General features: G+C 41.0%; 1 long non-coding RNA gene across 5 annotated transcripts in view; it reads left to right on the top strand.

Annotated features, from left to right (window-relative positions):
• Positions 1-26,971, top strand: part of LOC125879995 (uncharacterized) — a 248,571-nt gene that overhangs the window by 20,956 nt on the left and 200,644 nt on the right. For all 5 annotated transcript variants that reach the window (XR_007448001.1, XR_007448005.1, XR_007448003.1 and 2 more), the window contains exon 2: positions 23,186-23,250. This is a non-coding gene — a long non-coding RNA (uncharacterized LOC125879995). The remainder of the gene's footprint in view (positions 1-23,185; positions 23,251-26,971) is intronic.

Here is a 26,971-nt window from a genome sequence, read left to right on the forward strand (position 1 = left end):
ATTGAGATTTTGAGATGGACTTCTGGGCTTTTGGCATGATTGGGTTTTTATCATGTCTGGGAATGCTCAGAAGAAGAAAGACAACAGGCACATCCATCTACATGTTAATCAAATGGCAGCATGCTCTGAAATTTATAGCCTCCCAGGGGAAGGTAAATGCTCAGCTGTGCGATGCGAGCTGTGCATTTCAAGCAGTGACCTCAAACAAAAGAGCTCTCCTGCTTATGATCTGACTTTTTTTTGCTTTAGAGACTTTATTTCATCCAGACATGGCATGAGACATAGTTTATTTAATAAAGTGGACTTTTGTATTAGATTAGATGACCAATTTGAATGATGCTGCACTGGCGCAGTCATGGTTGTGTCATTTAGCATGAATTAGAATGCAGAGATGTTGACAAAGGCCATTTTGCAAGGTCACTTGTCATAAAAGATTTAAAGAAACTCTCAAAGTAACTGATTGACCTCCCAGAGCCAGTAGATAAAGAAGGAGAGGCACACATTGCTCTCTGCTTCTGGGGTTGAACTCACTGTCAAAACATGCAGAGATGAAATGTTTAGTCTGCTTAATAAATCATTAGCTATTTTTCAACGAACAAAGAATTTTTTTTACTGTTGATTACTCATTTAAGTAATTTTTAAAACGAAAGATGTAAACATTTCCTACTTCTAGCCTCTGAATTGTTAGGGTTTGCTGCATTTTACTGTCAATCGTAGGGCTGTCTCCTGAGAGTTAATAGATTTGAATCAACAGTCAGCGACCTCTCAATCGACTGAAATTCCTTCAAGCTGTGCAGATTTTTTTCTTTGTCAGTCACTCAGTGTGCAGTGTACTTCTGGACCAAAAAAAAAAAAATGCTCCAGCAAGTCAACCTGAGCTCTGAGAAATAGTTTTGAGAATGTCTGGGTAAGGAAACTTATTGATTCATTGAAAAAAATCATCTGATTAATCAGTAATGAAAATGATTGTTATTGCTTGTGCACACTGTAAAAGAACAGCAGTGAAGTTCGGCCTTCTGCCGCAGTGTGAATTTAAAGAAATGGGTTTGACATGTAATTATGACTCAAACCAATAAATTAAGATGATTCTGTTTACTCTTGGTTCGTCTTTCACTCGGCTTACTGCTCTTTTTTCCCCCCCAAGAACAAGGTCTAGTTTGTCCCTGGTACTTGTCTCGCTCGCCTCTCGTCCATTTTAGGAAGGCACTGCCGCTGTTCATCAAGGGCACCATAAGCGTTCATCAGGCGACCGATTATTCCTCTATTCTCCCATTCCTGTCCTCCTCATTTGATTTCCATCAGTGAGGTCTTGTTCTCTCGCTCTCTCTGTCCCCCCTTAATTAGCCTCCAAGCATACACAAAGAGAAAGTTGTGATAATGAAGCAAGGGGAAGAGAGATTCCAATTTGGAGTTCAGCTAACCCTTCAGAGGCACACAATTTCATTCCTAATTTATCCTTCCAAGGCCACACTGGAAGTTCCAGTTTAGCCACCTCCGAATGTACACATTTATATCGGATATCTGCAGCCATATAAGAACATATTTATAAAGGTCATTAAATGGGGAAAGAAATATATACAGTAGATTTTCACATTAAATATGCTAATGCTGAAACAATTAGTTGAGCAACAGAAAATAAATCAAGACTAAATAAGAAGTAAATGGATGACCATTTTCGTTAAGAGATAAAAACAATGATAATGTGAAAGACAAATGGACAAATAAGCAATTTTTTGTTTCCGTGCAGATGCTTGTTCAACAACCTGCATGCATCTGCAGAATCACAAACTCTAGCTCCTTAGTATTTATTAGTAAAGTATCATTGAGTATTCATTAGTAAAACAGTATCCACTGCAGCCCGAAATATCTCTTGTTCAGAAGGCAATCTAACCTCCTGACCTGTTGCACTTCTGTTAATAAGATGCATCTCACATTCAATAACACTCTCACTCTGTCAGTAATGTTAACTGATGCCACCGGTTCTTGGAAGAAAAGCAATTTATACATTTGAAAGGCAGAATAAAACGGCCAAGAAAAACTATGACAACATGCAGACAGCATACTGACTTATAAAAAGTAAGCTAATGCAACATAATCAAGGGCTGTGGATGTAACGCTAATGTTATATTGAGTATCTTTCATGTTGCTATCTGAAGAATTTTGGAGGATTAATGTTGAAGGTTAAACATATCTTCAGAAATATCGCTACATTATCTGATGTTTTTGCCTTTGGTGTTTTTCACCTTGGACCCTATTTTTCCATCTTTTTGCGTCTCGTCCAAGGAGAAGTTTTGTTTTGAAATCTTGCAAGATGTGTCTTGTTGCTGGAAGCCTTGACAAGAGGATTTCCAGGAATTGTTTTTTGTGTTGGAGCGCAGAAAGTGTAGCTTAGTGTTATCTGAAAGGTTTTCAGTGTCAGGGCTGAATATTTAGCTCATTTAAACAATATGGAAAAGTCAGCAATATTTCAGAGTGAGACTTCCCTTGAGCGAGAATTGGTTTGAAACAGACTGGACCAAGCAAAAGGCAAAGAAAAATGTTTCAGATCTCTTAAGAGTCCTTTATATACTGTTGTCAGAAACGTATGATAACAATCAAAGCCTGTTAGTGGCAAAAACCAAACACATTTATTATACGTAAATTGATGGTGTGCACGTGTCCTGAGTGTGGGGTTGCAGCGGTGTACTGGTTTTAACGTATACTGCGATGTGAAAGTAGACGTTTATCATACCATGTACATTTGCCTTTCTAGGATATTGAATATATAATATTATGTACGATATTTACTTTGGTTATTTTTATTTATTTTGGTTAAAAAAAGAAAAATGGTTACGTTTCAATTATAGTAATAAATTGTTTGTTCAACCACAAACACCACTTAAGCTTCATTCCTTTAAGGGTCATTCTGACTACCACCACCACCACCACCACTACTACTACCACTACTACTACTGATTGTTTAGTGCCGAGATACCGTGAAACCACAATATTTTCTGAGATGGTACTTTTTCTTGGCTGCAGACTGCCGGCTGTAGCACTGTCTCTCAATATTGGACTAATTTTAAGGATTGTCTTCATTAGTTACTTAGACACAAAACATGGGTCTTTGTTAAAAAAATACTGAAGTTATCCTTCATGCTAAACCCAGACAGTAGGGGTGGGCGATATGGCCCTAAAATAATGTCATGATATTTCAGGATATTTTACTCCATACTCTAAAGTTTCCCTTTATGCTAGACCTAGACAGTGAAGAATATTTTAGTGAACAAGTGAGTGAATCCACTTTCCTGACTGAACTGCTACTTTGCAGTGGAGGGAACAGATAGATGCAGTAATGGTAGTGCTAATGCTAACGCTAGGTGAGCAGGAACACCAGAGTGCTGTTCAAACGCTCAGAGTTAATGATGACAGCTGAATTTACTGAGGAGAGTCGGTTTATTGTTTCAGCAGAGCAGAGTGACGTGGACATTGTGTGTGAACAAGTAAACAGTTCCTTTTCCTTTGACCTTGCAATGGATGAGAACGTCACCTGTAGCTATGGTAACTGTACACAGCAGTAAAAATAAAAAAAGATGTCTTTGTGTACTTTCATTCAACAAAACTTACAAAATCCACAGACCTACATTTGACCCCAAACTAAATTTTCATTAAAAGAGGAAGACTAAAACTGAACATAAGGTGCTCAACAACACTGCTCTGTTTTCATTGTAAATTACATACAGTTGAGTGTTGGACTGTTGGTCAGACAAATGACGCAGTTGATGCACTGCATGTTGGGCTCAGACTAATTAATGGATCGGTAATACACAACAGATTAACTGATAATGAAATTAATCACTAGTTGAAGCTCCAATATTTGTCCTCAAGAATCATGATGTTGTCATAGTCAGTGTCTGATGATTGGTTAAACTGAACTCTATAAGCACTTGACAAAAATATAGTCTAGTCCGTGCACTGCTTTACAAGGCTTTTATCTCTATTCAAGCATTTCCAATACTTCAGAATATCTTTCTCAGTTAGATTAATCCTTCTACAAACATGCTGCATGCATCAGCCAGTGCACTTACATTCATTTAAAGCACGCAGTGAAGGGGTGATTGCAATCCCTGGGGGAGACAAACTGATAAGAGGATTGATTGACAGATCAGGGGGTGTTACTACGGCATAATTTATCTCCGAATGGCTGCTACGGGGGTTCACATTGAGGGGAGATAATGTCATTTTGCGGCTAATAAGCTAATGGATTCTAAATCCATTTTTTAGCGTGCATATGAGCTGAACACCATTACCCTAATGGTGATGCACAGACTAGGGACGGAGAGAATGGCAGTGAATGTTATTTGAGTTTAAATCCACTCTAACATGTGGGGAGCGGATTATCACGGAGGAAGTGACGGATGCAGCGTTGCCTCCTCAGTTAACTCCGGCTCTCATATTCAGCATTTTCCTCAAAGGGATTAGATTATATTTGCTGGGATTAAGGCACTACATAGTTGATTAGTGATAAAACTATATATTGTTTACAACTATCAACTGTTGTTTTGGCATTTCTATAAAGTCTTGCGTATACTGACCTATCTCCACACTTTGTTTTAGGGCTGTGCCAGTGCTGGAGAAAGGTCTGGCTGGGTATAATTCAGTACTATGGGGGGAAAAGGGCTCTGGGTTCTTTGTATTTCTTTAAATCAGTCATAGTTGTCTAGGGCAGTGCCAAGTCCAGGATGCAGCAATGGTGCCCTTGCAAAATGTTGTCAGGAGGCAGGGGAAAGGGAGAGTGCCCTCTGAAATAGGTGGCCAGTGGCAGGCCTTTATGCACAATCTACATCCTGTGACTCACTATAAAATTTGACATCTATAGCCCATTTTCCACCAACATTTCCAGGAACTTTTATCACCAGGAATTTATTTACCTGGGTAAAATAATTCCTGGTAATCTGTGTGGTTTACGTTTCCACTGTACCTCAAAGTTCTGGGATATTTATTCAAATTAGAGTGATGACGTAGATGGCTGGTTACATGCTGGTGTAGAGAGTTGGGGCTGTTTATCTCTGCCAGCAGCTAAGTTTAAAAGTATTTTAAAACTAAGTTCTACGTACAGACAGCTGAACTGTCAGTGGATGAGATACTGTGGATGGAGCATATTGAATATCCCTGTCTACATGTTTTCATGTTCATGCTTGCTGAACACATGTATTGATAAAGTATTGGCTTCTTACTTGCTAAGGTTTCACTTACAATAATGAGTTTAGCTGCCGTCAGCTTGAGTCATTTTCCACTGGGGTCGCTCGGCTGTTCACCAGATACCGTGTCGTGTAGGTGTTTGTGTGTGTATGTGGAGGAGTTCAGCGCCGGTGTTCTGAATGTTTGCGCTACATCAGACTAGTCTGATGAACTAAGCCTCTCACTCGTAGTGACCTACCCTGGCAAAAACATTGTTTAGTAGCTACTCAGGTCAGATATATGTAAGAAGCAGGCATACAGCCTACATAAATGTAATTATAAGTAGAGTAGCTCATTCTGTCAGGTAGGAAATATCTATCAGAATGCACTATTACCTCTATAAATGTGGTTATAAGTAGAGTAACACATCATGTTGGTAGGTCATTCTGAGCGGGAGGTCTATTTGTCAGGACACCGGCACAAAAGAACATATACTGTACCACTGTCTTTGATAATTTAGCTCCGGGGCTAATTTAGTACCAGGTTTCATTACCCATCCTTAATGAAAACACAAACAAAATGAAGCTTGTTGAAATGAAATAAAGTTTGCAGCGGCTGCCTGTGCCAGGAAGTGCGGAACGCTGCAAGTGGGTGTTTCGCCAATCAGCGTTCTTCAGCAAACAGCCCCGCCCCTCAAGAATTCCGGGTAATCTGAAAAGACCTACCCCTCTACTAGGTACTTTTTTCAGGGAAAGTCTGGGGGTGAGGGAAAGCTTTTTCCCCGGGTAATTTCTGTGGAAACATGCCAAGGTTTTTCAAAATCCCGGGTAAATGAAAAAGTTCCTGCGGTGGAAAAGGGGCTTATTTGTATGTTTTAAATATGTAAAAATATATTAAACCCAAAATAAGAAAATAATCTAGTGTTTCAGAGCTCTTTGTTTGTACCTTTTAAAAAAAAAAAAAAAAAAAAAGCAGCGCTTGTTCAAGACCTTGTTGGACCACCCAGCATCGGCTGTAACGACAACTTCACAAGGGACCTGTAGGGTCAAGTGTTAAAGCTGAAGACACAGCCTTTCTGTGTTTGAGTGCATCCCAAAGGGAACAGACAGATATCGGGGTTTTAATGGCCAGGGGCTTCAAACTGTATGTCCTCTCAAAAATAAGTAGGCAGACAATCATTTTCCTTCCAATGCAAGAGACTGAATATTATGAAACAAACCTGTTGGGAGAATGTCTGCATTTCTACAGAAACTCTGACGTTTGAATATTTTGAAGACTCAAATGTCCATATTGACAATATTGTAGGTTAAGAAGACAAAAACTAACAAAGAAATCTGTTCATATCAGAAAAAAGAAAACAAAAAAATCAAAATTAAAGTCTTAAGGCTGTTATGGTTTGAGTATTTCTCTCCAAGAAGCCACACATGAGATGGGAAGTGTGAATTTGTGTGTGCTGTTTGTGTACAATAAGCACAATTACCTGATTAACCATGAAAATGATAAGCAAATGAATTCATAATAAAAGTAATTGTTAGCTGCAGCCCTAAATTTCAGGTTTTTAACACTAGCTGTGCTAACTAGCACACAGACCATTAATGCTGATGATCAGATCAACTGATCAGTTATCCACCCCTCGACTCAAAACTTCACAGTGCTGCCATTAAGAATTCCTCCCGTGCGGCATACACGAATGGCTGTAATATGACAACTGTGGGTAATTCGTTCTGTAATATTTTGAAAAATGTGCGCAATAATTACTAAAATGAACAATTATCAGGGTAAAAATCTTCCTTATTTTATAATTTGCCACTTGAATCATGCAGTCTCCTGGTCGACTCTTTTTAGTTTGCATGTGCTGTTCGAGGCTGCAGCATGTTGAGCATCAACCCGAAGGAATACAGAGTTGTGGGTCTTTGTTGTGGGCTCGCAATTACTTGTTTGTCCCGAGCCATCCGACATTTTCCACATTCATGTACCAAGGGCCACCTCCCACAAAGCAAATGTTTTGATGAGATGTCTTGTTTTGTTCTGGTCCTTTTGATTGAACACCTTCTGAGACTGCCGCCTTCAAAAACCAAACAGCTCCAGTGTCTTAGCGTTGCTCATAGCCACCCTCCTGATGCCCACCATCAAGATAATGCCTTTTATAAAGCCCATTCTCACTCATCTGTTGTTGTTCCATTCACCTGTTTGTCCTGACAGTGGTGCGAAACTGCGAATACAAAGGAAGCGAGTATTTCTGCAGCGCCTGGGTTTCCACTGAGCATACATGGAATCCTGGAGGGTTTATAAAAGCGCATCATGATGAAAAAATGTGAAAACTAATGAAATACTTCTCGATAAACACAAAATGCAAATGAATTAGCTAGAAGATTAAATTATAATAAGTGTACTCAACCACCTATCTCAGAAATACACACTCACAGACGCACACACATATCACATATCCTTTGATTTCATTTTCTGCATGGGCGGTTTTCAAATCTGTTTAACCTCTCTAACATGCCATTTTATGCAATTTATTTTGTCATACTAAACTTAAATGCGCTGCGTTCGTAGGGCTGTCGCAGTGAGGGAATTTCCCCTGCAGTGACTAAAGGTGGCTAAGCAACGCGATATGCAGTCTTACCACTTTAATTTGTTGTTTTTGCAAATTACTGTATTTATCCTGCTTGTAGTGCTTTGTAAATAAGCTTTATTGTTAGGCTATTATTGTTCCTTTTTAAATGACGCAGATGACAGTGTTAAAACAAATTAAATACTTGTTAATTGTTAAATGCAGAGCACAGAAGGGCAATGAGGTGCAATAAGGCAGCCCCTCCAGGATTTCATGTGCACCTACATCTGTTTTTACCCCTTTTTTCCATTGTGATTACAAAAAATGAATAAAAAATGTTAGAAAAATACAGTTCCATAGGATGCACATCATGATCCGGTGCATTTTCAGAACCAATACTGACCTAAAATAAATCAGATATTAAAAACTAGTCTTTGCTGGTCCAAAGTTTTCGTTGTTAAATATGTCAGAGCCAGTCAGGAGGATTCATAAGGCAACAGCGAGATCCACAAGGATGAATCATGCCTACCTGATTGTAAACACAAAGATGACAGCTTGACAGTGGTTGTGACACTTAATAGTTTGTAAAGTTAAAAAGCTCCAACAGTTACTAAATAATCTGTGTCTCATGTTCTAATATGGTCAGTTACATTTTTCCTCACCATGAAAGATGTTAAAATTCAGCTGTTGCAGGAAACGGCCCTGCTCATGGTTAGCTGTGGGGGTCTCACATGTTTGCATTATGGTGCTGCTCACACTGACACTGAAATGGCTCAACTGAGTCATTAACCTGTTCATAAATGTTGGGTAACATTAGCCATGTGATGCCAAAAGTTTTCTTTGTCCCAGGATCAATATGTTGCATGCAGCTCTGGAATGAAATAAGATTGTACTACTTTAAAACAGTGTTATCTGTGGTAAAGTTGAGGTAATTGGACAAAGTTGCACGGTCACGCAGGTTTCACAGGGATTGGTTGAATTTGTATTAATTGTTGTGATCGCAACATCGGGAAATCCTAGAGCAGTGGTTCTCAAATGGTGGGCTGCGGCACACTGGTGGTGCTGTGGTGCCAATCCAGGTGTGCTGTGGATTTTGTAATAACCATACATTAATATGGCAATATTCAAGTGGGCCTATACGAAAAGTTATGCACAAATTTTTAACTGACTGTATCAGTATGTTGTGCACACCCATTTCTTAATAAAGAGGCAAACTCTAGCTAAAAAAAATTAATGTAATTTAATTTAATTTAGAAAACCTTCACAGGGAACCTATTTGTGGCTGTTTGCTCTTGGGAATTATAAGTGTGTGACACATCAGAGGCCCTGATTGGCAGCCAGTGTGAGGGATGATAACATTTAAAAGGAGAAAGCCATGACATATTCTCTGACGCAAATTACGACAAAGCACCAGTGCAGACGACATACCACTGACAGTAGACAGTATCACAAAAGCTGTCTTATCACAAGATCACAAGAGTGATAACACACGTTATAGAAGATATTGTGCACAGATATACATACAGGTGTGCCTTGAGATTTTGGCTTGTCCTTTGGTGTTCCTTGGGCACAAAATTTTGAAAACCTGTCCTGTCCTAGAGGGACTGATGAGATGTGCAGCATTCTTTCAGCTTTGACGCTTTGGTTGCGTCTGGTTGCTATGGTACAGAAGGTAGCGGTAGAGTACTTGCTCTGAATGAAGGGAGGGCCGAAGCACGTATAGTAGGGAGAGAGGACAGACCCAGTATTCTGTGTGGGTTTACTATTTATGTCGACTCCATCGTTGTTGGTCTTTGTGGTATTTGTCACACCCCTCCTCCACTGTGATGGGACGGCTTGGTAAAAAGTGACATTGACAAGTGCATCGTTTTACCCATTTTTAACTCTTGGTGAGCAGAAAAAACACAACTTAGGTGCAGCGCTTTTATGGATGCTCAGTGCCTCACTAGCTCTCACACTGCTGGCATTTGTGGCATAGCGTAAACGCACAACGCTCCTATGAAGAAAAGAAAAAACAAGAACATAGTGGTTGTTGCAGTTGGCTTGTCAATAGCGCAGTATTGTAATATTGTTAAATTATCGCGATAATCCAATTTGACTACGTTGGTTTGTCATCTTGTGTTTTATTTTGTGTTATTCTGTTTTGTGTTGAGAGGTCTGAAGTTTTGCTGTGTTTCTTTTTACATTACTTTTATGTCTTGCAATGGAATGTAAGATGATCTCCTGCTTATGCTCTTAATAAGTGATGCTGCATGCATCCTCAAAAGTTTGTGGAGCACCTGACTTTTAGCATTTGTCATACTTGAGGTCCTTTTCCTCCAGCCACATAATCTTTATCACAGTGAGAACAGCATGCTCTGATACAAATTGATATTTGTGTACGGGTGAGAACAGAAGTGAAATTGAGTCAAAAAGTATCCATAAACATTTCGAGAATTGCCACATCTATGCGTTTCATTTTCTCCTTTTTCTTTTAGTGCCATATGAGGCGACTAAGAAAGGGTTTACAGTGGGAGAATGCCCAAGAATTCATTTAGTCTTTGATGTCTCTTGCCGGCTATTAAACATGCGGTTGGATATGTAATAGTTTTTATATGGGCAGTCATCCAGCTCAGGTCATTATTATGTAGAATAATTTCTGTCTGTATGGGTGCATTATGCCAGAGAATATGAGGTTATTTTACAGCACCAAGATAACACATTGATAAACACTGCAAGAGTCATATAATGAATACCGAGAAGAATCACACCATGTCCATTGCCTTGAGTGGTCTATGTGACTTGTTGAGTTTGTTCTTATTTTTTACTTAGGTCACACAGAGTGTCTCTAGCCTTTCACACAGAAAGGCCCCGAGCCTAATTTCTTACTTTCAGACACTCTAATTTTCGCTTATATATGGAGCAGAAAGCTGCAATGTAGAGCCCGGCTGTCATTAACGAGGGCAGTGCTGCAACACCAGCAGGCTGAGTGAGTTCAGTGAAGAAAGGATTGGATTTTGATCTGCCTTAGTTTAGCAGATTCTGATCTGCTAAAATATGTCCAATACAGGTCCTTAGTTTCAGCTTGGGACATCCCTAATATTGATCTTTGAGGGCATACATTTCTGTATTAAATTTTTTAAACATATATGTAAATGTGGTTATTAAAGAACTGTACCCACTATGTCCTGATTGGGATTCTTTACACTTGAAATATGAACTTCCCTCTGGGAAAAATTCGCAATGTTGTTACCTCAAACGTATCGTTCATATCTTGGGGGCGGCTGTGGCTCAGGAGTTTGATTTGAAGATCATTGGTTCGATCATAAGCTCCTCCTGTGTGCATGTCGGACTATGCTTGGGCAAGATACTGGATTCCAAATTGCTCCAGATGGCTGTGGAATTGCATTTTAAACTGAGAAGCAGGTGGCACCTTGTACGGTAGCCTCAGCTATACGAGTGCAAGTCCATTTCCCATCCATTTCTTTTTACATAATGATACAGCACTATGGTATTTATGATGCTGAAGACGTGGACGTTTCCATTCCCCTCTCTGTCAGCTCTGCTAAGTTTGTGCTCTTATGTCGATTTTGTAAGTGCTGGTGGTGCTTTTTGTGGCTGATGTTGAAAGGCGGTGGTGTGTAGCTGTGATCACGATGAGGAAATCAACTCACCAGTCTGTAACCTCTCCTCCTGCTGAGTCTGCCAGCTGGCCAGGTTGAGGTTTCAAATGTAAACATCGAGGAAAAGATGGTGAAGTTGGGCACCAGCCGAACTCGCATGCTGCGAGCCATTGGTTAATATACTGGACAACCTTTTGTGCCTGTGTCCGTTCCAAGGGGATGTCAGGAACTGTAATATCCTTTGTTTCACTGAAACGTAGCTAAATCCTGGACAACGCCATTCAGCCTGGTAACTCTTTTTCTATATGTCAGTCTGACAGAACAGAGGACTCTGGTGAGAGAGGGAGAGGAGGCCTGTGCCTTATGGTGAATAAGGACTGGTGTGAGATGCTGTCCTGTTCCTGCTCAACCTGCGCCATAAGGGGAATAAACACCAACTCCACGGTGGTTCCAAAAAGAGGAGCAGCTTCAGTAGTGTGGAATAAACTGTGGTGTCCTGAATGTTTTATGAGCAGCCCCGGACTTCTCAGACTCTTTTAGTGACTTACCGCTCAGAGGGAACTCATTCAGCAGCTCCTCTGGCAGCAGCACAGCGTCTCTCCCTCTCCTCTCTCACCGTACGGGGTCGTCAAGTGATTAAACCTTTGGTACTTTAAACTTACGTGGCACTTGCAGCTCGACAAAAAAAAACCCCATATATGTAAATGTGTGATAGTTGTGGTATCATAACAGCCTGTCACAGGTCATTTAGGATTTTACTGAAAGAAGGAAATCACCTGTTGATTTATATATATAGATCCCAGGGGACATTTGTTGTATTTGGGAGCTGTTTAAATGTGTAATTTGAGGTAGATTTTATTTTGTTGAACTATTAATATTGTTACTGTTGTTGTCCACAAACTAAAGAAATGAGAGATCATTTTTGTTTAGATTTTACTGAATATTTTAAAGCAAACTGTAAAACTACATCACTTATTTTGTTGTAATTCTATGTTCTTAAATTTATAATTGATTTTTTAAAACTAATTTTTCATATCGTCAATAATATTGTTATCGAAAAAATACCCTGAACTCAGACGTTGCGCTAGACTTTTTCGTCGCCGGTCATTTTGACCAACAGGGTCGTAGAAATCCAGTCATAATCTATTTTTACCGGTCATTTTAATTTTCGTTTTTAAATGATAATAAAGATATTCAAAGACATTTAGTTTTCATTCGTTCATTTTTAATAAATCCAACAAGTAAGTTATAAAGTATGCATTAATAAGGACACGAACGAAAAGATGAACAGACATCCACACACCCGTGCCATTAGGCTTTGCCCAGGACACACCGGACGGCACTAACGCGGCACTAACGCGTCCGGTGTGTCCAGGGCGGTATGTAGTTATGCCTGTAGGCTCGGTGACAAAAAATTAAAATTGTAATGAAGTGATTAGGGTATTGAAAAATGCGTTTGGTTATGCACTGTTGTGTTATTTTAAATTATAAACACAGTGTTTTCTCCTCACGTTCCTCAGTGCGTGCTGTTGTTTTATTTTGAAAATTGGCTGGATTCTCTCGTCTTTTCTGTGTCCGACTTCCTGTTTGGTATGATCTGCTCGATCCAGCCAGAAGCACTCGTGTGAAAAATAGACCAGACGCTGAACCGAAGCACTGCCTCCGCTGGCACTCCGCTCTGCTCAGTGGCCTGTGTGGACAGTCAGATAGGTTAACATGAGTGCTGACTGAAAACTGCCTCCGCTGCTGGGCGCTGCGCTTTGGTTCCGTGCCGGTGTGTCCAGGGCGTTATGTCAACAATACTACATGAAGCAGATGAATGACTTTTTCTCTGCAGTGTGAAAACGGCAGCCACTTAAACCACTGACTGTGCACTCTGCCACCAAGTGGGCAGGCGTGGTAATTGCAACTGGTCAAAATGACCGATGGCCTTCAGATTTTACGGTCATTGTTGTAAAAAAACGGTCAATGACCGCGAATATCCGGTTAACGCGACCATATCGGCCACCCCTAGTCTGTGGTGCATTTAATTTGTAAAACAGAAGCCGCTGTGCTCAAAACTACAGTTAAATCATTCCACAACAAAACAATGGATTACCAGAACCATACAAGATGCCATAAACAGAGGCACATCAGCCTACAACTTAGGGCTGCCGTCTGAAAATAAAGAGGGTAACGAAGTAGCAGCCTATAATGTAAGAGGAGGAAAAAAAGGACTAAAATGCGCAAGATGAAGGAGCAGACGGGATCACATTTCACTGGAATTTTACCTTGTATGATTTCATGTGACAAATGCTTGAATGGATGAGCTGATGCCAGTCCACCAATGGATTAATTTGCCTCTAATATGAAAGCATTTTCTTGAGGACCCCAGTGAGACCATAGCCTGAAATACTGTGGTTTTTACAATAGACAATAGTTCACCACAATACAAACATTTCTGGAATTCTCCACATTGAAATCCCGCAGCTCAGTATGTAGCAGATTACTATTTCCTTCATCACAAAAGAACTAAAGGCTTTTGTTGTCCCAGCTCATTAGTGCATTTGTGAGTACAATATAAATTCCTTTGTGTCGATGCGGCAACAGTGGACTGACCAGTAAGGCTACTGTAATTAAGGAGGCGAGTCTACAGCAGATGACTGTCACTGAGGTATAACAGCCACTTGGTATTCAAAAGGAGCAGTCTGAATCCTTATATTTAATTGAACATGCGTTTAAATGTTTAAATGATATCAGTCGGTAGATTTCTCTGAGGAACAAAGTATTGAAGGGGATCCTGTAAGTTAAAGACTAATTTTCTTCACCTTACTTTGTAAGCATAGATATCCAAGAATGAATACGGAGCCTTTTGAAGCTTAATATTAGGTGGACCATGTTAGTACTCAGAGCCGAGCCACATGAAGCAGAGGCGGTGGGGAACCAATCAACCCCATGAAGGTTGGATAGGATGAGCCAGTTTCTACAGAGTCATCCTTGACTATGTAATCATTGTTCTGAGCTATAGAAAAGTGGATGGGGGAGCGGTATTGTTGATATCCTATTATAGGGGCAGACTCTATAGGGTTGAGTAGGTTCATCGTGCTTCGCTTTGTATAGTGCACATGCAAATTCAGAGTACAGAAATGCAGAAATGAATGGCTGGAGCCTTTTCAGAGTGAAGAGGATAGATGGATGGCCGGCCAGCCGTCTGTTCTTTATTGTCCTCAAAAGGAAATCCATTTTGCTCAGGTCAGTGCCACATTAACAGACAGTACAATAAATTAAGATAAACACTGAACATGAATTTAAAAGACAAGATTACTAAAAGCCTTCAACTAACCCTATAAATGTGTGTGTGCACACGTGTACTTGCGTGGGGAATGTTAGCACAACAGGTCCTGTTCTTCCTGGCGGAGGGGGCAAGTGAGTTCTGGGGGGGTGATGTTTTTAAGAAGCCTAATAGCACAGGGGATGAAGCTGGCTCTGCCTCCGCCTGTTTTGAATACAAGGGCAGCATATCTCCTACCAGAAGGCAGGAAAGCAGGAGCTGAGGTTATCGCTTGAGTCCCTCGCAATCTTACTTGCTTGCTTTACTGTCCTCTGGTCGTAGAGCCACTGAGAGGTTGAGCACTGCTCCCCGCAAAACTTGGACCGCTGGGTGATCACCCTCCTCACTTTGCTTTGTTTGTCTCTGAAAGTCCCACATACCAGACCAGAAAGAAAAGGTAGGGAGGCTGTCGGTATGGCACATGTACAAGCTGCGTAGGATGAGAGGGGTACGGTGGGAATCTCCAGGCACCTCACAATTCAATTCGATTTTGATTCAGAGGGCTCATTGCTCATTGTTTGACTACTTAATATTCTTAAAATATAGCATGCTGTATTTGTAGTGATGATTAAATTAACAGATGAATATACTTGGCTTGTGGCTCTCGTCCAGGTCCCTTTTCCCTTCAGTCTTATATTCAAAATGCTTCCATACTGTAGCTGTAAAACCAGGGAGTGCCAGTCGAATTGTATCCATCTGCAGTCGGACATGGTGACCTGTTGTGGCATACATTTGCCAGCATAGTGTCTGGTGTTTGCATACTGCAATATTTCACGGGTTTGCAATTCATATACTGTTGACTAATAAATGGTTTGCAGCATTTTTATTTTAGAAGTTAACTGCATTGATGAATGAATTAATTCATATGAAAGCATCTCACAGTCTCCTGCCTGTATGACAATAAAAAAATAAGGGGGATGCTTTAATGTCTCTGGCGATACAGTGCAGCCTTTCTCCTGCACCCTCAGCTCTGGGAAAAGCCAAGACACTGAGTGGGCCAGGCGCACTGTTTTTGAGGTGAAATGGACTGAGCAGAGTTATTTTCTTCACCACAGAGTTGTTGTAAGTTGGTAAGCGGGTCTCATTTGCTTGCGTGACTGATGATCGCTGCTTCTCTCTGGTAACGTTCATCTCTGGGTGATAGTGTAAAAAGTATTCACAAAATACTTTATGTTCGCCCCACAAATATAACTATTTTCTAATCGATTATTGATACATATGAGTCGATGCCAAATTGTCCACATCTGCATCGCAATGCATCTAAGAAATGAGTATTTTCCCAACTTCTAACATCCAGATGCCTCAGTCTATGTAGGAGGTAGATCTGCTGCCGGCACTTTTTGTAGATGGCTTATGTGTTGTCATTGAAGTCCAGCCTGCTGTCGGTGGTGTTCCTGAGGTACCTCCTGAACTCTATGAGGAGTTGCTTTGTCTTCCTCACAGTAATCTGGAGAAAGTTCGTTTTGCACCGCTTCTTCACTTCCTCCTCAAAATGGGCGGTGCTGCTGGAGGTGTCACCCAATGCAGTGTGATCTGCAAAGTTCATGGCCATGTTCACACTGTCCGAGCTCCTCAGGTCGTTGGTTTATAGTAAAAACAGGGGAAATCACTGTGTGGAGCACCGGTGGACCCCTGAGTTTAGTGCTGTGGCTCCAAGCTAGCAACCTACACCTTAAAACGTTTTTCTTTCAGGGATTTAGACACTTTTAGGCCAGGGCTGTTCTCCCTAGGTACAAATGTTCCACCAAAACAATTTCCCTCCTGACACTATTTTGCAAGAGTACCGCTGCTGAATACTGAGCTTAGCTTTCCGTAAGACAAGTGTGATTTTTGTAAAATAATACAAACAACCCAGAGCGTTTTGTTTTTTCCATAGTGTGCTATTATAATGGGCTCAGCGAGACCTTTCTCCAGTGCTAGCACAGTGTGAGACAGGTCTGGCTGTGCGAGACTAGAGAGGTAGAGCAATTGACCCTGACAGTCTGCTTCCTTTTGAGGGCTAAGTCTAGTATCCAGAGGATCATGTGGGAATCCAGCTGGAGATCTTGCAGTTGGGTGCAGAGGATGTGGGGCTGCATTCAGTTGAAGGCCAAGGAGAAATCCACAAACCAGTTCTCCATTCCCATCCCTATGTGCAGGAGAATATTTTGAATGAGCTTTATATGCTGCTTTAAACATTCATCAAGAGCAACTTCCTCTTCTTTTCCATCCTTAATATAAGGTGGTGAGTCATAACGTGGAAGGAAAAGTGGCATTTGTTGTTTTAACCCGGTAACTATCAGGTTTTAAATGTAGCCAGAGGAGACAGGAGCCAGAAGCTACTGTTTAATGCTTTGGCCAAGAGGTGATATGCACTTTGAAAAGGAAATCTTGAACAATTTTTTAGAGACAGCACATATTCTGAAATATAAAAAAAAAAAAAAAAAAAATCAGATTTTACAATGAAGACGGAGACGTTTTATCTTCTTGACAGGGAAAAGGAAGTGAACAATCACTCTTCAATAGTTACTTCATTCCATCACCTCCTGACATTGCTTTGTAATACATTCCCTCACTACAACACAGAATCACGTTCAAAATCCTGCTAATAGTCCATAAAGCACTTAATGGTTTGGCTCCTCACTACATATCTGACTGGCTCGCTGATTATAACCCAATCAGAATTACCCAGAATTACATCCTGTTTCTGTGAGGGTGCCTTCACTTACTGTGGTCCTGCTCTCTGAAACAACCTGCCTGCTGACTTGGGGTCCATCACAACTTTCAAATGCAACTTGGTGCCCTATGCACAGAGCATGAACATCATGAATGAATGTTGCTGTGAAATTCCCTGGTTTATCAGTGAACTGCACTACAGACTGGATTCTCCACTCACAGCTGAGTGACAGGACAGCTGACTCATATGAACGGGCCAACGCGGGTTGAATATGCATCAGCATGTCCTTGATGTATGCGTCTGGTGTATGAAATGTCTGTATTATCAGTGCGCTGCATTATTTAAAATACAATATGATTATGTGGTCACATCTGTGGCTGCGTCCAGGGGTGGTCTCACTCCCGCTTCCTGTCTTTGCAGTTCTCATGCTCACAACTGAGGTTGCATCCAGTAACTACATTACTAACAACAGAACATTACCAGGGGCGGCAGTGACTCGGAGGTAGAGCAGGTCATCCGCTCATCAGAAGATTGACAGTTCGATCGCCAGCTGTTCCGGATGCGTGAGTGTGTGTTAATGGTTACTGAGCAGCAGGTGGCACCATGTATGGTAGCCTCGGCCACCAGTGTGTGAATGTGTGTGAATGGGTGAATGCACAGAAGACAGAGTAGTTGTGCGCACATCCAATCCTGCTTTAGGTCAGGTGCTGGATAATAGGGGTCCATGTCTTTTGAAGTTGCCTGAGGAAGACCATTTAGGTCGAAACGTTGCTTTTTTAGTCATTAAAAACTTACTGGGAGCTCTAATTCAGTGTGCGGATTTTCTTCTTCTTTCTGAATGGGTGAATGCGACATGTAGTGTGAAAGCACTTTGAGTGGTCAGAACACTAGAAAAGCGCTATACAAGTGCAGTCCATTTTCCAGCGGAAGCAACTTCAGTGTAAGAGATTGTGATGTGTATTACAACATCAGTAATATCTGCTGTAATAGGTTCACCACATAGCCACAACTCTGCTTGCTCAGTGGAGCAGCTCCAGTGTGTGTCTTTGTTGCTTGTGTCACAGCAGCCTTCAGTGTTGAAAGTCAAAGTCAAGTCAAATTTTATTTGTGGAGCACATTTAAAAACAACCACAGTTGACCAAAGTGTTGAACAGGCACAACATGCTAAAACAGATGAACACAGAAGCAAACAAAAGTAAGAACAAAAGAAAACACCAAACTTAATGGAGAACAAATTGCAGCACAACTGCAGATGAGGCCCAACAGAAGATGAAGTTAATTAAGGTGTCAATCATTTACTAACGAGAAGAAGTGGGACTTCAGCAGCGACTTAAAGGTTTCTGTAGTCTGAGCAGTTTTTGTCTGATTAGGTAAGTTGTTCCACAGTTCAGGGGCAGCCACTGTTTTTGTGTCTACTTCTGGGAACATCTGGGAGTATCTGATTGGTCGACCTTGGTGCTCTGGCTGGAGTATGAAGATACAATAGCTCTGTGGGATAAGGCGTTGCCTTACTTAAGGAAATAAACATTTGGCTTGCCCTTTGGTGTGCCTTGGGCACAAAAAGTTTGAAAACCATTGACCTAGGGGGACTTATAAGATATGTAGCATTAATTCAGCTTAGACACTTTGGTTGTATCTGGTTGCTATGATACAGAAGTTAGTGGTGGAGTACTTGCTCCAGAAACCCAAAGTGGTTCTGAAGTTTATTTTGGAAAGAGACCTCATGTATATAATGAGCTGAAACTGTACATTTCCTGTATCAACTGAAGTTCATTTTGAAAAGACACAATGCATGTAATGAGCGTAAATTGACATGTGGTCTCTGAATGTCCCAACAAGCACTGGAGAGATACCCAAAGTGTCATAACCTCTTTTTCACTGCCCCTTCAAGGTGGGAATTGCCTGCCGTTTTGCTGCCTGACAGTTCTGTATAAATGGTACAATAGTGGAATGGGGCAGCATTGTCTCGCCTCTGAGCCGGGAACAGAGGTGGTAACAGTACTGAAATGATGTCTGTATAAACAGGACAGCCGACAGGATGGGATCATGGGCAGGACGAGTATGATATTGTGATGACATGTTATGCATGCCACCCACTGCAGGAGATTTAAGAAGTAGCTGTTAGCAGTTAGTGGCTGAGTCAAAGAAGAACAGCGGTTGAAAATGTCAGCAAATTTGGAGAACAGTGAGGTCCGTGAGCTCCTTAACCTCTGAGCAGAGGACAAGATTGGCTGCTACAGTATATAACAGAGAGACTCTAAATAATTGTTATTGCCATGGTATGCCATTGTTATTGTTTTAAAGAGCTGCCAACATGTATGTTATGTCACACTAGAGGCCATCACGCCTCTTTTAATTCTGCAATGCTGGGATGCTGTCTGAAATCACACACTGGAGCGGCATGATGTCACCTTTGTTTGGTTCTGTGTAAAAATGCAAAGGCAGCATGAAGAAGGGACTTCTTAATGGCCTTATAGCTCGATCTCTGTGTAAAAAGTTCTGTAGTTTGATGTTTAGGGTCACTGATCAAGTGCCCGTATTTTACGAGTTGGGAGTGAGCATGTGTTGGGTATTGTGGTGATGCAGGTGTTGTTGTATATACTAGCTATATTCACATGGTCATATCTGTTTTTTATTTTTTTTATTTTGACTTTCATTTTAAAGCACTTTATGTGTAGTGAAATGTGCAGTATAAATACATTTGCCATTGCCTTTGTCCAAAGCTTTTAAGATAAAACATGTAGCTTTGGAAAACATGTATACTTATCATAAGGTCATGGATCAAGGGAGGCTGATTTTTTTTTTTTTTTTTGCTGGAGAGGCTGAACACTTGTCTTCTTCAAATAATCAGGAATGCCATCAGTGGAGAGGAAGACTTTAACAATAGAGAGCAAGTAAGAGCCCACAGCCCCTATAACCTCGTTGAGGAATTTAGTGTGAATAATATCTAAGGGAATTTGGATGGGTTGGAAGATAACCACAAAGAGCAGGTTCAGCAGTGATAATTTTACGCATGAGCACCTCAAGGCCAGAACATTCACCAAGAGAAATAGATTTACTGTGCTAAAAACAGATCCAAAGAAATCACTGCAGTCTAAGAGAGGTGTATTTCGTTCGTGCAAGATGGGAATATAAACTTTAATCAGAATTTCATAAATTGACTCAAACCTGAAAAGTAAACTCTGTTTACCAGTATGTCTTTGTAATAATAAAATACAGTATTACTTTATGTCTAGATCAAAGCATTAAATGCTTATCTCAGTGGCAGAGGACCCAAAGGTGTCATAGGTTGATAGTTTGATTATCTCCTTTTGTCTGATCATTCAAGCTCTGTATCATCCCACAGCTCCAGTGTCAGTTTCGTGATGTGTTTTTTATGGAAGATATGCACCCAAACTTATTTGTGCTAAAGGAAATAGTTTGCACGACCTGTGGGTCAAAGATATGAATACAGATGCTTCAGTGCTTCAAGCTTGATTGTGGTAACTGCTCATTCTTAAATAATGCCAATGCACTGTGTAAGTAAGTACAAGAAGAGGAGAGCAGAGAGTAAATTGCAATAATGACACGATTAGCCTAATGTTTTGAATCGCTGTGTTCATTTAATTTTGATGGTGGTTGAAAAATGAATTTGCTTTACTCTGACTGTGTTTCATTTTTAAACACAGATCTCGATAGTTCTAATCTCTTCAGTAATAAATGCCTCCCGTAGGCTCATAAATGAGTATCAAATTATGATGTTTAAATTCATTATATATAAACTTTAAGTAAAAACTTATAGACCTAAAATTACTAGTTAAAACTTTTTGTTTTACACATGTAAAGACTTTTTTCTGATGTAATGCACAACATTTTTGATGTCATATTCCAGAGATTTTTTGATGCCATGTTACATATGAATGTAAACCAGCTGCTTTTATCAGTACTTTTATATCAATATGTTTGATATCAAATGACTGTGTGTGTGAAAGATGTTGCTTGTGGCAAACAGTGAAATCGCAGCTCTGCAGTTCTCTTTAGTCTTACTATGCACTTCAGCTCATTGTTTTGGTTTCTGGCCCACAACTGTACTGTTTTGATTCACCCTTGCTGCTCTCTCTGTCGTTACCAGCAGCAGGAAGTTGTTTACAGTGTAAAGCTTTGATAAAGCCACTGTGCACTGTGCATTTACCCAGCACAAAACACTAGACATAGTTAGTGACTAGCCAGTGAACATAGTGGAGCATTGAGCAGCTAAAGAGATGGTTATATTCCTCAGAAATGAGTGGAGACCAAACAGCATCCAAAGAAAAGCAATTATTGGACTTGCATTCATCAGGTGGTCAGAACCACAACTCCAAATCAATGCTTATGTTGCTCCGTGTCTGTTGACATGTTGATAACATTAGCCACTAGATGTTGCACTGCCCCCCCCCCTTCCATTGCACTCAAGTCACAATGCTGTTGTTTCTCGAAGCACAAGTGGTTGCCAGTTTGTTCCACAACCTACATATTTCATGGTCGAGTGGAGTGAGACTCAGACAGACTCAGTCATGTCAAGTAAGGAATTTTGTGAGGTACAATCTCGAATTGATTTTGCAACATGTACATAAACTATAGAATCAATGCTAGGTTACTTTGTGTGGGGTGTTTTAAGATTCATGTAACGTAATCTTGCCCCCAATTTCACCAAATGCGTGTGGGTTGCGTCTGCGCTCTGGAACGGTAGTGGAGCCGATACGTTTCAGTTCTAGCCAATGTGTGTGCTTCTACCAGCTGCGGCTGTGCTGCGTTCCAGCTCCGTCACGGCTGTGGCTCTCCGGAGCCCTCCGCAACAGATCCACAGGACTTCTATTTTCGCCGGACACCGGAGTACAGCGCAGCAATTCAGCACAGAGCAGATCGTGCGGGGCAGGAAGTCGTGCACAGAAACAACATAAAACATCCGGTTAATTTTCAAAATAAAATACACAGTGTTCATGGCGGATCATATTTCCCTGCACTACACCTTGATAACGTCATAATGGGCGGAGGCAGGCCTGAAGTCAACAGATCAAAGGTTTCAGACGTCATTTCACCCCGTTGACACCATGGATGAGGAGATGTTAATCATGGAGGTGCACCCAGATGTCTTCCAACTACTCCTCTGGTTTTGTGATTCTGTTTATAGAAACTAAGCCTTGTTATGTCGTGTGATTATGCGTGAATTCGCAAGATCTCGTGGGTCCTCGTGACTCCCGCTGTCTGGCAGAGCTGCACTGCTCCACACAGCAAACGCAGCCGCTGGGTGTTGACAGATGGTGGAGCACACAGCGGATAACCAGTGCAGCCGTTTCGCAACGGACACGCATCCAGTGGAATCCAGCATTAGGATATGGCTAGCTGGCTTTACCTCACACCATGTCATAACACAAAGGTTCACCCGCCCAACCTTGGTTTTATGGTAAATGTTAAACATGGACTGCACTTGTATAGTGCTTTTTTATTCTTCCAACTGCTCTAAGTGCTTTTACACTCCATGTCACATTCACCCACTGACACACACATTCACACACTAGAGGACGAGGCACCCATACATGGTGCCACCTGCTATTCAGTAACCATTCACTTGCACTCACACACTGATAGAACAGCCATTGGGAGCAATTTGGGGTTCAGTATCTTGCCCAAGAATACTTCGACATGTGGATTGAGGAGCCCGGTATCGAACCGCCATTCTTCCGATTAGTGGAAGACCTGCTCTACCTGTGAACCACACTTGCCTGTCATATGTGGGAGGGATTTAAACTGCAGGCCAAGAAAGAAAATGCTTCATATCAATAGGCTACAGTGCTTTTCATATTTCACCCTTGATTTCTGGTCCTAGCCCATAATAGCATTATTCTCATGACTTGCTGGGTTCTCTCTCTTTCTATCATTAGATTTCCGTGTACCTGCTAGGAGCCTACAGCTGCAGGAGTGTCAACTTTGCACATGGGGACAGTGGGTGAGAGTCAGCCCACACACACACACACACACACACACACACACACACACACACACAATGACAGGTCTAACTGTTAGCATCACACATTTAACATTACCTAAAGAGGTTTAATGACAGAGTTAGTGACAGTAAGAGTTTGTTGGGTTGGTTTAATTGCGCGGAGTTGGATGTTAGTCACTGCTGCCGTGATGGCTTGTGCTAATCAGGGAAACCAACCATTCGTCCGGGAGGAGGATGGCTCCAGAGACAGTCCTGCAGCACTGAATCTTACCCGTATAATACTAGCAGCAATACAAACTTTTTGAATTGGGAGGGAATTGGGAAGGAATTGGGAAGACATGGGATAAGATTCAGTTCTGGATGTTAGCTGAAAACCTTTGCAAACCTTAGCTTTAGCTTACAGGTCAAGAAGAAAAATGGGCACCTTGGTTTGGCTTTTCAGCCCTTGAAACTCTTTCAGCTGACTCCAGTGAGCAAGAGCTGAATCAAAGTCACCCTGGTCTTGCTCCTCCTCCTCATGTCACTGAGCTCTTTGGATTGGTATTGGAGTGAAACTGGATGCTTAACATCAAACTCAGCCATTAGTCTTTTGTTTTTCACACTAACTGGCAACTACTAAGACTCTTGATTGCTGACAACACTGAGACAACATGTGATACCAACATCATTATACTATTGACACACAAGCCCTGTTAGTCGTGGGAACCAAACTTCAGACATCTTACACAGAGATAAACTTATTTGGAACCGACATAATTTCTACTTTGTCTACATAAGTCATGTGTCAATATTGTGTGTAGAGCTCCTGCTGACCCCAAGTGGCCAGAAAAAAAGGTTAGTGCGGGTTTAAATACTGTGATAATAATTACAGTCATATACTACCCAACCATATCAACACATGAAAACGTTTTATAGAGTCAATCAAACCATGTCACCAAAATATGCCAAAACACACTGCCTGTCCACTGTAATTGATATGAATTCAAGGTAACCACAGTTGCTGTTCCCTATGAAGGACAGTAACCCTTTAAACCCACAGGTGTTACATACTGTGTGAACATTTGTGGCTGGAGTATTACTTTATTGCGACAGCTAGTCAGGTAAGTGGAGACCTACATTTGTGTAATTGGTTAAAAAGTCATTTATTCAATCACTGGTGAGCTGAAATGCTGTTAACACCTCTCACTTAATGCCACAAACACCGATCTCGCCTCCTCTCTTTCACCCACACACACACACACACACAAAGTTCCATTTTGTAGTTATTGGCCCAAGAGGGAAAATTATGTTGGTAATTACCTCATCTGTGATGCCAATGTTGTGTTCATAAATTATTGTGTTATAATTTGAAAACAGAAAAACAATTTCCTCATACGGTTCTGCTCCAAATTTCTTTATAGGCCCAACTCTGATAATTCAGAATAATTTTAGACTCAATTGTTTCTCTGACAACTTGATAATAGGAGTAACACGTTGGTAAACGGAGGCATTTTGTCTCTCCACTGGTGTTTCTGTTATGGTTTTCACTGTACTTCATTGGTATTTATAGTAACTGTTGTAATGTGAGCATTATAAACATTTAAAAATGAGTTAAAACTGATCATGTTGATGGTAATATAGCCATCCTTCCGCTAGGGGTGGCAGTTTGTGAAGCAATGCTGTTTACAAAGAGTTTTTCTGAGCTTGTGTGTGTAGCCTCTTCCACCACAACATGAGCAGTGTAAGCCTCTGTGACGACAATATTGAGGTCGGGTCAGTGAGGGCTGATTACATATGCAGTCTTTTATTATCTGTCAGAATGGGCAGAGAATGCGCACCAGAGAATTCTCCCAGTTGAGCTGTCTAACTTTAGCCCTGTGGTTGAATGGGGATAAAATAGTTCAATTGTGCGGCCCCTTTTAGACTCTCCAAATGTTATCAGACTGAACTGATCAAATTCTGATAGTGAAACAAGTCATTTTGTTGTGGACTTCAAACCAATGCATCCAGTTTTCCAGCTGCAACAAGCAATGGAGTTGGCCACAGTGGAGCCCAAACTGACTCTCAGCCAGTCTTTGGCATGTTTACTTCACATTAAGCCTGTTTCTCCTTTGAATTATTCAAGACAATACACTGAACAGTTTTTTAAAAGGTCAGTAAAGGCTTCATCAATTAGCCCTAGTTGAACAGGAAAATTGCTGCTAGACTGAATGTTGAATCTGCCATGCTTTCAAGTGTTTGTATTAGTGAACTGTTGCAGAGACACTAGTATATGTTTTAGGTACATGTAGGCCAAAGTAATGTGTTACTGTCACTCTCACTGTCTTCATCTAAATGTGAGAATTTAGGAATTGAAAGGGGTAGAATGTTGAAATGTGAGCATTATAAACATTTAAAAATTGAGCATAGCGTAAGTTCAGGCAGGCCGTGATGTCAAGCTCCCAGCTACATCAACTGATCTCAAACAGCCCAATCAACTGATGGAGCAGCTGACTGATGGAAGGGAGTCAGCTGATAGATCACATGATTCCTTTCTATGCAGCCAATTGACGAATCTCATTCAGGGCATCCTATTTAAACTGCTCTGGCCTGCCTACTGTTGCTGCTTCTTCTACAAGCTGCTTTACAACCTGCCTCCACCCCAGCTCCTCCTTTTATGTTGTGTCTGACTTATCAGTGTCATTTCTGTTTGTCATTGGTGCTGCTTCTGTTCCTGGGAGGTCTTTGCTGCTGCTGCCTTAGGCTTTCCATGTAGGCGCATGGAAGGGCAGGGAGTTTGCTCTCTCTGCTTCAGGCTTTCCTTGTTTGTGCGTGGACCAGTGGAGAGGTATGCCCTCTCCGCCTTAGGCTTTCTGTGTAGGCCTAAGAAAAGCAAAGAGGCCCCAGAACAGAGCCATACCGCCAAATATAATACTGCAAATGGAAATAAAGTTTTCTTTGACTAAAGTGGTCCTGACCTAAATTAGTTAATGAGGATGATGGAAACATAGCCAGGGGTGTAATACTATTTGTTTGGGTACTGGAGGGTTAGTGTGTAACCACTGTTCATAAGATTGAATTGAATTGGTCGCTGTATGTCAAGCGATAACTGCTTTGAGGAGTTTTCCTGGGCTTGCTTGTATAGCCTTTTCTGTGATTAGACATGAGCAGTGTAAGCCGTTGTGTATGACAATTTTGATTTTGCCAGCCCTCAGGGAAGTTGTTTCTGAGGACATTAAGTTGTCGAGTGGTCTTTTTCTGGTAGAAGTTACCACATTTATTTCTAAAAGTAATGCAGTTGTACAAAAATATTCATAATATTTGAAATTACAATACCAGCAATCATTATAAAGAAAACTACCATCTCACTCACAGGCCATTAATTTGCTGTGGCTATGATTCATTAACTTGCAATTTTCCTCAACTTCACTTGATGTCTTTGAAGGCCTCTTGACTTCCCTCAGTAAGTGTTCTCTGTGTGCCAAAAGCATATACTTTTCTTTGAAAGGCTTGATGTATAGCAGAGCAGAACTCAGTTTTATCAAAGAGTTTGTGTGTTTGAAATCACAGCAATCACAAGTTATGCATGATAAATAATTTTGATGGCAAAAATATTTAAGGTAGGGCTTAATTATAACATGACCGAGCAGTTAGCATATGCAGTACTGATACATTGGTGTAAAATGACATGGTTTATATTATCTCAGGAAATGAAAAAACCAACACAAGTGAGAAAAACAAAAGCAAAGACATGCAGTTAAAC

This window comes from Epinephelus fuscoguttatus, linkage group LG2, assembly GCF_011397635.1.
Source record: "Epinephelus fuscoguttatus linkage group LG2, E.fuscoguttatus.final_Chr_v1".
Classification (NCBI taxonomy): Eukaryota; Metazoa; Chordata; class Actinopteri; order Perciformes; family Serranidae; genus Epinephelus; species Epinephelus fuscoguttatus.